The sequence below is a fragment of the Mandrillus leucophaeus genome, unplaced genomic scaffold (genome assembly GCF_000951045.1).
Source record: "Mandrillus leucophaeus isolate KB7577 unplaced genomic scaffold, Mleu.le_1.0 Scaffold60, whole genome shotgun sequence".
NCBI classification, from domain to species: domain Eukaryota; kingdom Metazoa; phylum Chordata; class Mammalia; order Primates; family Cercopithecidae; genus Mandrillus; species Mandrillus leucophaeus.
In genome coordinates, this window is record NW_012106475.1 from 4,823,690 (window position 1) to 4,835,444 (window position 11,755).

General features: G+C 38.9%; 1 protein-coding gene across 8 annotated transcripts in view; it reads right to left on the minus strand.

Moving 5' to 3' along the window:
• GNG2 (guanine nucleotide binding protein (G protein), gamma 2) overlaps positions 1-11,755 on the minus strand; it is a 154,854-nt gene that overhangs the window by 86,613 nt on the left and 56,486 nt on the right. For 3 of the 8 annotated variants that reach the window (XM_011999734.1, XM_011999730.1, XM_011999733.1), the window contains exon 2: positions 9,565-9,605. The exons of 4 other annotated variants lie outside the window; for them this stretch is intronic. The gene's annotated coding sequence lies outside the window, so the exon portion shown is untranslated. The remainder of the gene's footprint in view (positions 1-9,564; positions 9,606-11,755) is intronic. One more of the 8 variants, XM_011999732.1, reaches the window with a different exon arrangement.

Below are 11,755 nucleotides of genomic sequence, written 5' to 3' on the forward strand. Positions count from 1 at the left end.
ATTTTGATTACTTAGAGCTTATAGCAAAGACATAAGTCCATTAAGGAAAAGATGGATCTTGATCCTATCTGAGCCCAAAACAAATACCTTCCTATCTCCAGAATCACCTCAACTATATCATTCCCATGAAGTATATCTAAAATAGCTGCTTTAAGATTTATTTTCCTTGATTTTTCTTTAATGAAGCCAAAATGTTATTAACATTTAACATGAATCTATAAAAGTCTTTTAAGTAAAAAGGCTAAAATGTTGAAATATTAATAATGACATTTTGTTTATTTTTTGTTTGGGGTGTGTGTGTGTGGGGGGGGGGGCGGTGTATGTTATAGAACAGGGCAGGGGATAGAAAAGAGAAACCCATGGAATAAATCTAGGCCAGAAAGGTAAAAGCTCTATCTTTGTATTCGCTATGGGTATTGATTAGAACTTAAAAGAGTACTTGAAAGAAGGTCTCAAAAGAAGATCTGGAGGACCCTGGCAGCTTTCGTTTAACTCTGCATAACATCAGATGGCTCTTAGAAAGCACTCACTTATTTTCCAAATAAGTGGTAATTTCGCCCTTTCAATTTTTCCTAACTCAGTGTGACATATCAGTGAATAATACCATCTTATATGTGTGTCATATTTTACAATTTATACAGTGTATTCCTATTCATTATCTCAACTGATATTTACGTATTTCAGGTAGAGTCAGGGTGAATGTGACAACCTCCATTTTACAGATGAGGAAACTAAGGCCTAGAGGTATAAGTCAAAACTCTTTTAATCACAACGTGAATTAGCTTGGGCAAAACATGGGAATGTATTGGCTCATGTGGACTTGATTTATGGACTGCAATTATGACTGAGCTCTCTCCTTCTTTCCTTTCTCTCTCTCTCTCTGACTCTCTCTGCTTCCCCTCTGTGCACTGGACCCGATTCTCTCCACAGACTGAAACACAGCTTTACGTGATTCTTACTGCCTTGGGACCAGAAAGGATGGGACCTCTCCTCTCAACTTGAGTTGGAAAATTCTAGAGGAAGAACCTACTGGCCCCTGCTGATGGCAGGCCCACCCTCTGAACTAACCACTGTGGTCTGGGGACGAAATACTGTGGCTTCCTCAGCATGGGTCAAGTCTCCTCCCCTGTGGTCAGTGTTACCTAAACAGCCTAACAAAATCGGAACAGAATGACCACTGAGGAGACTAGGAGGAGAGAGGCAGCCACCTTAATTTGTTTCTACTGCCTTAAATAGCTTGTCCAGGGGCTGAATCAAAACAACTGCCCAGATTTTCAGGCTGCACCCATCTCCTTCACTTCACAGCCTTTTCCTGCAGGAGCCACAGAGGTGTAACTGCGCTTCTCTCCTCCTCACAGTTACCATGTGGTCTGGGTCAAGACTAGTTGGAAAAGACTCGATTCTGTCTTGATTCTGTCACTTTTCAGCTGTGTCACCCTAAGCACATTACTTAACCTCTGGGAACCACAGCTTCCTCCTTCGTAAAATAAACAGTTCCTGCATTGCAGGGTCATCTAAAGGATAAAGGGAGATAATATACCCCAGATGACTTTGAAAATCATAAAAGAACTACATTAAGGTTTATTACTTAAGGTCCACATGGAAATGTTAACAGAGGCTAAAACTACACATTAATATCCTTCAGCTGTAGTTCTCACTACCACCAGCCCTCTCTGTTAGCATCACTTTGGTTCTGACATTTTTTTTCTTTCAGTTTTAAAAGGCACATTTTAAAAAGAAGCATAATAGTGTCTCAAAATGTAAAATTTAGCTCAGAAGAAAAGCTTATGAACAGATGGGTCAATGGCACTTATACTCACCTTTTTGATACAGATTAACCAGGAGATGAAAAATCTCTGTAAGAGACACAAGAAACTCTCAACAGTGGTTACCTCTAGGGACTGAGGCTAAAAGTTGGTGGAAAGAAACACTTTTATTTTTCATTTATGCCTGTCTCTACTACTTGAATTTTTAAAATCTTTCACATATATTCTTTTTTTTCCTGCATGAATTCCTTTCATAATAAAAAAAAAACCCTAACTAAAAATAAAATCATAATTGCCACAAAAAAGGATCATATACCAGTTACAGTATACAGTATATAGTATATGCCCGTTATAGTATACAGTATATAGCAGTTATAGTATATAAATGATATAGTGCCTGGTACAGAAAAAGCTTTCAATAAGTTCGTGCTTATTGATCTAGATATCCCTAGTTACCACCTAATCAGCTAAAATAAAATCTAGTTTTATTTCTATGAATGTATATTTTTCCATGAATCATATTGTAAGAAATGCTCATTACCATCTGCCACGGATATGATTTTAAACTCATAAATTCACACACCAAACATGAAACTTCCTTTTTAAATTCTCAATTATAAACACAGTACATGTGGCTACCTTTCAACGCTGTTACTGCTCTTCTTATAAGCTGACTTCCTTATTAACATTGGACGATGCTGGGCTTCTAGGAACCATACCATTTTACAGCTGCGGGTTTGCATGATATTTCTAAGAAATTAAAGGTTACATGGCAGCATATGCCAAAGCTAACAGAGAGATTTAAATAGTATTTTTTAAAAATGATGTAAATGGCTAGGAAGTTTGAATGCTATGCACTGGTTAAGTGCTATACTGGTTGCCTAGTTACATCTCTGTAGAAAGGTTAAAATGGTTGTCTCTAAATCTAAAAGAAATTTAAAGTCCTAAAGTTTCATGATTAAGCTAAGGATTGCTTGCGCATCCCTCTGCAGTCATGCCTTGACACAAATCCCCATCAGGTAATGGTGCTTGGGAATGTCTTAAGGAGATTTTAAATCAAAAGTATTTATATATATGAAATTTGTTGCCTTGCTCTCATTTCATTAAAGTTATTACATCTGGACGCTCCTTTTTTTTTGAGACGGAGTCTCACTCTGTAGCCCAGGCTGGAGTGCCGCGGTGCGATCTTGGCTCACCGCAAGCTCCGCCTCCCGGGTTCACGCCATTCTCCTGCCTCAGCCTCCCGAGTAGCTGGGACTACAGGCACGCGCCACCATGTCTGTCTAATTTTTTTGTATTTTTAGTAGAGACAGGGTTTCACCGTGTTAGCCAGGATAGTCTCGATCTCCTGACCTTGTGATCTGCCCACCTCGACCTCCCAAACGGACTCTCCCTTTTATCACTACGAATTGCAGTCTGCTACTATAGGCTATTAAAACACTTTCCAGCCTAGCTGGTGCAAATTCTATCCCACGATAGGTGGAAGAAAGTCCAGTATTTTAAATTTTTAAACTTAAAAACAATTTTTTACTGTGACCAGCTCTGCAAAGTATAGACCAGTCTACAACATAGTAACAAAAACTACACATCTAAAGAATAAAGAACTAGTATCTTAACTCTCAGAGATATTCCTCTTTTACCTCTCAAAGGTTTCCTAATTAGTTCTACCTTGCAGACACGATAACATCCAAATATCTGCACCCAGCAATGGAACAGAATAGAACAACTTTGGTATAGAAATTTAATATGAGTGTATTAAAACGGATTCACACTTCTTCCAGAATTTGAAGCTGGGAGGAAACAGTCTTTTTCTTTTTTCCTCTTGACGTTCAGTCGGCATTTTGTTTTGAATTGAGGTAAAATTCACATATAAAATTAACCATTAGCCATTGTAAAGTGTACAATTCAATGGCAGTTAGTACATTCACGGTGTTGTGCAGCTATCACCGCTGTCTAGTTCCAAGACATTCCATCACCCCGGGAGGAAGCCCTGTACCAGATAAATAGCTATTTTGATCCTTATTTACATTTACTCTCTAATTTCTCCTTGAAAAACAATAAAAGAACCTAAGTTTAAATTACGGCATAAGAACTTGATGTGTTTTCAATTCTTCTGAAACTTGTTGATTCACAAAAATCAGTAAAGATTTGAAGCTGAAATGAGGCTAGTCTTAGCAAAATGAAACCAAGATTGAAAGTCCTGAAAGGAAGAAACCCAAAAAGAGATTGAGGAAAAAGTCAAAATAATTCACAATTCTGTCCAGGCCCCATCCTTGTCAGAAGGCCAGATTCTACTTCAATGACTGATAGTGCTGAATCTTTTTTGGAAAGGAAAAAAAAAAAAAAAGAATTGAAATATGCTTTGGATCTAACAAGTAGGAAATTTTGGAAGACAGGAAATGATTAAATATATTTTAAAAAAAAAAAAAAAAAAAGTCTTCCAGCTCCTAAAACTCAGATGCCTATTCTAGGGAAGCTAATTTATTGTTCTTTCAAGTACGATTATAGCTCTCTTTGCTTAGTCCTAATGATTTAGAGAACAAAATTCTCCAGAGAAAAGCCACAGAAATGTAAAGGATGAGGCCCCAGGACCTTCAGCTTCCCTGCTTTCTCAGTGTGGCTTTGCTATGGATGATGTGGGCAGAGTACCGCAGAAGCAGTGTGGAAAGGCCCAGCAAGCGTCTTTACCCAGATGCAGCAACTTTACATGGGGGTAAGTGGCTCATGCTCCACTGCTGGGAGGTCAGGAAGCGCCATGTTCTTAGAATCAAATAAGACTCCAAGACATGATCCACTCCAATCCCCTCCCCCTGGGCATTCAAGATAGTCTTCCTAATACTTCCCTCTTCTTGAACAGTCTCTGCTATCTCTTAGCGGGGAAAAGTTCAATTTTGCTCTATGAAAGGCAAGATTAAAGCTAAGAGAGCTCTGTGCTGCATTGGCAAACTTGGGTTTTATAACTTCCATGCAGGCTGACAGGCTGAAAAAGATTCGGCGAGGTCCTGTGGTCACCTCAGTAACAAAGCTTTTAAAGCTTCCATCATCAGAGGCAACGTGCAGAAGCCTGCTGGTAACACAGGAGAACCGAAAGGGCAGCGAGGGCTTGTGACTACAAACGTGGCTGCTGCTTCTCAGTTCTGAGTCTTAGGGGCTTTTTTGGTCTTTTTAAGCTGGCCTGAACAAACATGCATATATAGATATAGATTTTCCAAAAGAGATTAACCCCCGTTTTCAACCCAGATATTATGGGATATGGTCATTATTTGGTTCACTCAAAATTTATATTTTAACAATACATCAATGTGACAGCTACTTTCTATTAGAGTCATTTTGTTAGGCATCTGGAATGACCAACTGTCCTGATTTGCCCCGGATTCTCCCAGTTTTAGCACCGATAGTCCTGTGTCCCAGGAAAGCCCTGTCTTGGCAAGTAAGGGCAGTTTGTTGCCCTGCTGCTAGCTCTAGGTTTGGACTTCAGGTCTGTATTGCTGAAGTGTCTAAAAGTGGATTTTAAGAGGACTTGCTACAAAAAAAAAAAAAAAGCTGAAAAATTTTAAATCTTCACCATAAATTTCCAGCCATATTCTACTGAAAAGATGATTTTTAAAAAAAAACAACCCAGTGATTGATCTCATATACCAGGCAAGAAATGGTTTCTTACTTTGTGGGGATAACTTAATGTATGGAGGAAATTATACCATACCTAGAAATTGGCTATAATAAATACCACTCCAGTGAGGTTCTGTATTATTATGTTATTTTTTCCTCCAATTTCCACATTTTAAAGCCTAATAAATAATACATAAAATGACAGGCAGACATAACAGCATAAAATAAAAACCTCACATTTCTTTGGTTGTATTCAAGACCTTGTAACCTGTACACTGTAGGCAAACCCTCCAGAGTTGGAGAAATGATGAAAGCAGCATACTCTCTAGGGGTCACACCTGTAGTACCCAAAAGTCTGGCCAAGAAAGAAGCCATTGGACTTCAACCTGTCCCCTTGATCCAATGCCAGATACTTCAAGGAAACCAAAAGACTTCAGTACCTGGACCTGCAAAGTGAGAACTGTAGAGTCAAGATGAGAATTGGCTTCATCCATGTTGGAAATGTTAACGTTTTAATACTACACAGTTAGACATTAGATGGTCTGCTATCTGAAGCATTTCCACCGTGCTGAAGAATTAGTCTCTTTGACCTTGTAGTAGGCAGAATAACAGGTCCCAAATATGTTCAGTCCTAATCCCAGGAACCTGTAAATACATATCCTTACAGATAAAGGGACCTCAAAGATGTGATTAAATGGAGGCCCTGGTGATGAGGAGATTAGCCTGGCTTATCCAGGTATGTTCAATCTTATCACAAGCGTCCTTAAAAAATCAGAGAACCTTTCCTGGCTAAAAATTAAGAAGATGTGACTATGGTAGAAAGACACAGAGAGAGGCAATGCTACTGGCTTTGAAGATGGAGGAAGCTCTAGAAGCTGTAAAAGGCAAGGAAATAAATCCAACCCAGAGAGCCTTCAGAAACAAACACAGTCCTATTGAAACTTTGCTTTTAGCCTGGTGAAATCCCTATAGAATCTAACCTACAGAATGGTAAGATAATACATTTGTGTTGTTCTAAGCCACTAGGTTTGTAATAATTTGTTGCAGCAGTCATAGAAAACTAATACATCTTTTATCACAGTTGCTGTTCAATAATGCCTGGGTAGTATTTTGCTTCTAACCTCAATATTTGACCATTACCTCATATTTAATTTGCTTCCATGTGTATACTTTGAAAACTAAATTTAGCACTAGACCAAATATTCTCAAAATCCCCCTGACAGTACAGAATGATACTTCCTTTTACTTGTCTACTTTGTTTAGCTTCTTGCCTTTGTTAGCACAGAGACTACTTACATCAGGAACTACTGAGCATAACTGAAACCACTGATTTTGTGTGAAGGAAAAATGCTTTTAGGGGAGTGGAAAATGGCAAATAACCTCTTTAAAGTTGTGTGCAAAGACACGGTAGTTCACCAGGTTCACAATGTCTCCCTAGGGTGCTCTGGATGTCACAATGACTGGAAGATGCCACAGCCTTTTGTGAACCAAGGACAGGGATACCAAAGAGGATAATGAAGAATTGTCCCATTGGACATGCTAGCAAACTCCATTGACAAACTCTGCTTGGATTGATTTGAAAAATTTAAGCATACTTATTAGCATGACAGAAATCAACTCAAAGAACATCAGATACTTATAAAAGAGTCATTATTAGTAGCATTTGATAGAATACGGGATGTCTCAGCCCTCACCTAAAATACATTAGGTACTTAAATCCAAAAGAACTTGACTATAGGGCAGCAAAAGCGATACATGGTCTTAAAAGCACACATGCACAAAGGGTTTTCTTCCAATCAGCTCTCGACCAGAGATTCTCAACCCTGGCTGCACGTTAAGGTCACCTGGGGAGCTTTAAGGAATACCTATAGATGTTCAGGCCCCAACCATGGAGATTCTGATTCAGTTGGTCTGGGTAGGGCCTGGAATTAGGGTTTCTAGATGTTCCCCTGGAGGCTCTGACATGCAGCCAGGACTGAGAACCACTGCTCTGTCCATAGGGAGCAGCCTCCTGCACATACTCACATGAATGTGGCTGCTCCACAGATTTGAATCAGTTCTTCCCTTCCTGTTTTGTAGTACAGTTATCACCACGCATTCATTGTTCCAAAAAAAGAAATCTGGGAGTTATTCTAGACGTCTTCCTCTCCTTTACTTCTCACCTTTAATCAACAATTCCCTCAGTTCTCCCAAATCCAGCCCAACATTTCCAGACCCAAGACCTCCACTGGTCTCCCTTCCATTAGTCTCTCCCCACTTCTCTGCTGCCTAAGGAATTATCCTGTAAAAAAAAAAATTCTGATTGTGTGCCCCTTTCTGCCTCTCTACTCAGCAGAGAAAATTCAAACTCTGGAGCCTGCCCCTTAGGGTCCTTCCCAGGCTTCACCAGCCTTCTTCTCTAGCCTCATCTCCTCAGTTGGCTACTTTCTGGCCACACCCTGGCCACCCTAAATTTCTAAAGCTTCCTGGAATAAGTCATGCCCTCTGGAGCCTCTGTGTACACTTACACGTGATTTCTTATTCTTGGAATGCCCTTCTCTACTTCTCTGACTGAAGGCACCTCATGGATAGCTCAAAGACCCCTTTCCCTTCAAGCTTCTTCCCCTCCCCATCTTGGTTCTCTCCTCCAGCAGCATCCACCACACCCTGCTCCCACCTGACTCAGCTGGACACAAGCACCTCCTTCTTTACACACTTTTCTCCTCTGTGAGACTGAACAACTCTGGGCCAAGGCCTGTGTATTTTTCATGTACATATTCCCAGTATCTGGCATGCATTCTTTTGTCCATTCATTCAACAGTTTTATTAAATATATAACAAGTGCCAGACACCTTGCTAGATGCTGGAGGCAAATGGTTAGGAAGTTATTTGCTATTCTGGCTCTCGCAGAGCTTGTATTCTTGAAAGGGAGGCAGATGGCTGGATGAGTGTTTGTGGTGAAACAGGAAGGTCCATCAGAGGATTGGGAGCTTTGTTTTGTTTTATGCTTGCATGTTTCCAGTATATTCAAAAGTGAAGAAATGTCAAAAACAGGTTTCAAAAATTATGGCATATTCTGAATGTTTACATTTGACAGAGTTGTATGATGAAGGCCATTGTTTCATTGTCAGTACATCTCTGACAGATCACCTCATTTGGAGATATCCAAAGTCCAAATTTGCAAACCTTATAAACATGAGTTGAGGAAAATTGATCCTCTTATCCTAAGGAAGGTCTGATACCTAGTCAACATGAAATAAATACCTGCTGAATGCATAAATGGATGGATGATTAGCTCCAGTAAAGCAAATCAGGTTATGAGTAGGTTTTATTTTTTATTAGCATTTGCTGTATTCCCTAAACAGTTATGTAAATAAACAATTAAAAGCCCAACAATTCAACAAGTGCCCATAATCCAATGCGGAAAGAAGAGAAGTAGGTAGAGGTATAAATGAAACAATTTCAGCCACAAGTTGACAACTGTTGAAATTGGGTGATGGAGATGTAGGAGTTCATTATATTATTCTCTCTACTTTGGTATATGCTTGGCATTTTTCATAATGAAGTTACATTTTAAAATGTGGGGGGGAATCTAAGTCACTGACTACAGGAAACTGTGTATCTTGGAGTAGGCAAACACATTATCACCCGTCTAGGATTATGGTTACCTTTCAAGTCTACAACAAGATTCAAATGCTATAGCTAGTTCCGAAAGCTAAGTAAGCTTCTTCAAGATGAAACCCCTACAGCATTAGATTGACCTTTTGTTGTTGTTGTTGCTGCTGCTGCTGGAAAAGCCCTTACAATGTTTACAACCATCTGTTAAGAACAGGGTTTACTTTTCTCTGACCTAATCTGCCTCATCTGAGGTTTTATCTTGCACAGGGTATGCCCTCAATGTCTACCACCTATTAATTATGTTTGTGCCATAGGGATACATTCTGTTAAAGCAGCAGCCTCAAAGGCTCTCCAACTCAGGTTTTTAGAAGAAAATGAAAAAATTCTGGATGAAAATCAATTTTAAATATTATTAAAGACAGCCATTTTTTCTTTAAATCCTGAAGTCATGTCACTATTGATAAGGACTCTATGACTGTTTCTTTCAATAAAACATCACATGTTTTCATCTATAGACCACTTAACATTTTTTTTCCTCTTTAAGTTCTGGTTAAATTCAAGATTCTAGAAGAAAATATGTCAGAATTCTTACCTCTTCAGTTCCTAAAGCCTGAGGCTCACTGGCAGATCTGGCTGTTGAGAAAGCAGAGAGAAAAATGAATTTTTTAAAAGGAAAAATAACATGATACACAAGAGCTGGATGAGCAGAATGAATGAAGTTTCTGATACGGGGGTGGGTGGTAATGGCAGTGTAGTTATAAGGGCAGGAGGTCTCACAGGTTTACGTTTCAGAGCCTAGAAATGAACCTTTTATTAACTCTTTTCCTTTTAAGAAATACATTTGTGAAATTGGAGTCCCTTTCTTTGTGAAATCCCCTAGCGTGCAAGAAAACACGAAAACACAAAGCACCCACTTAGGAAACTAGACGAAGCAGAGTTCTTGGTGGGAGAGGCTGTATACCAATGGAATGAATAAGAACCATCTTTCCTTCTGACCTAACCTAATTTGCTCCAAGCAGAACCAAAGCAGCAGAGACCAACACAGTCTTGTTCCAGGTATTAGGGACAGAGTTTGAGTGCATACAGTTTGTGTGTATCTGGCCCTTTAGGAGGGTGGAGAGGACACGTTGGTGGTTATAAGAGTATCTTTGGCACCCAAAGCTTCAAAAGGCTGTTTGGAAGTAGAAGACACCTATGCCCTTAGCCACTGATGACCTCTGTGGCTATCGAGCAGAGGTGGCCTACTTTTGGCCAGTGCCGAGTGTGGTTCCTACGGGAGAAAGTTCCTGCGTAGATGAGCTTCTTTATTCCTGAAAAGCTTTACAGCGCTCAGCTCAAAGGGAATTGCTAAAGCCTCAAGGAACACTTTCCCATTCCTATTTTGCTGTGTCTGAGAACAAAGAGATATCTCACATCTAGAATATTATGAATGAGGGTGGAACTCAGATTCACAAGGGGTTCTAGGACCCAATGAACATCAGTATCTCCAGAGGCCTCACATTACTTGAGACTGGCATGTTTGCTACAATGTCAACCCAACCAATTATATTCCCAGACTACCATAGGGGCCATACATTTTTAAATGGGCTAAAGTTATTAGAAAACCATTATCTCATGATTAATGACAGCAAAAAGGAGGAAAAAAAAAAAAAAGCCAAGGGCTAAAAACAACTTATTTTCAGAGAATGAACCCTAGAGTAACAAAGACTAGGTGCAACACGCAAAATAAGCCTGTTCAAGGGGGTTCTGGACCCGGCACTCATTTGTTATTGGTGATAGTGGAAGCTGGCACAACTTCTCTCGAAAGCCGTCTGTTCCTGTTTATCAAGAGACCCAAATATGCTCTCAGTCATTGTTTTAGTGATGCCACTCCATGACTTTAACCAAAACAAACCCAAAATGTGGACAAAGAAGAATTATCAAGGTGTTAGAAATAGCCTAAATATCAATAATTCAACCTATTAAGTAAAACAGAAACTCCACATGATAAAATTTTAAAACAACAAATACAAGAAATTTAAATGGGCCAGGTGCAGTGGTTCACATCCGTAATCCCAGCACTTTGGGAAGCCAAGGAGGGAGGAACACTTGTGTCCGGGAGTTCGAGACCAGTCTGGGCAACATAGCGAGACATGTTCTCTACAAAAAAAGTCAAAAGTTAGCCAGGCATGTTGACGCACACCTGTGGTCCCAGCTACTTGGAAGGCTGAGGTGGGAGGATAGCTTGAGCCCAGGAGAGTGAGGCTGTAGTGAGCCATAATCATGCTACTGTACTCTAGTCTGGGTGACAGAGTGAGATGCTGTCTCAAAAAAGAAAAAAAGCTTTAAATGATGAAAAAATGCATTTTATATTCTTTTTACTTAACTTTATTTTAAAATTAATAAATACTGTTACTTTAAAAAGTAACTTAAAATAAGGTTACTTTATTATGAAGTAAAAAGAATATAAAATGCATTTTTGTCATTTAAATTTTAAAGTAAAAATATAAAATATTACATATAGTGTGAACTCAACAATTTTCTAATATACATATTTACATATATTAATATTTTTAAGATATATATTTTCTATGTCAATATATTTTTCTAATATATACATACTAACATATATTATATACATACATATATATGTTGTATTATATAACACATTTTCTAGTATAATTATACACAGTATCTTTCTAATATATAAAGACTAGAAGAAAATACATCAAAATATAAACAATATGTTTCCTCTGTTCAGTAGAGTAACCAAAGTGGCAGAAATTGCTAGATATACCCCAACA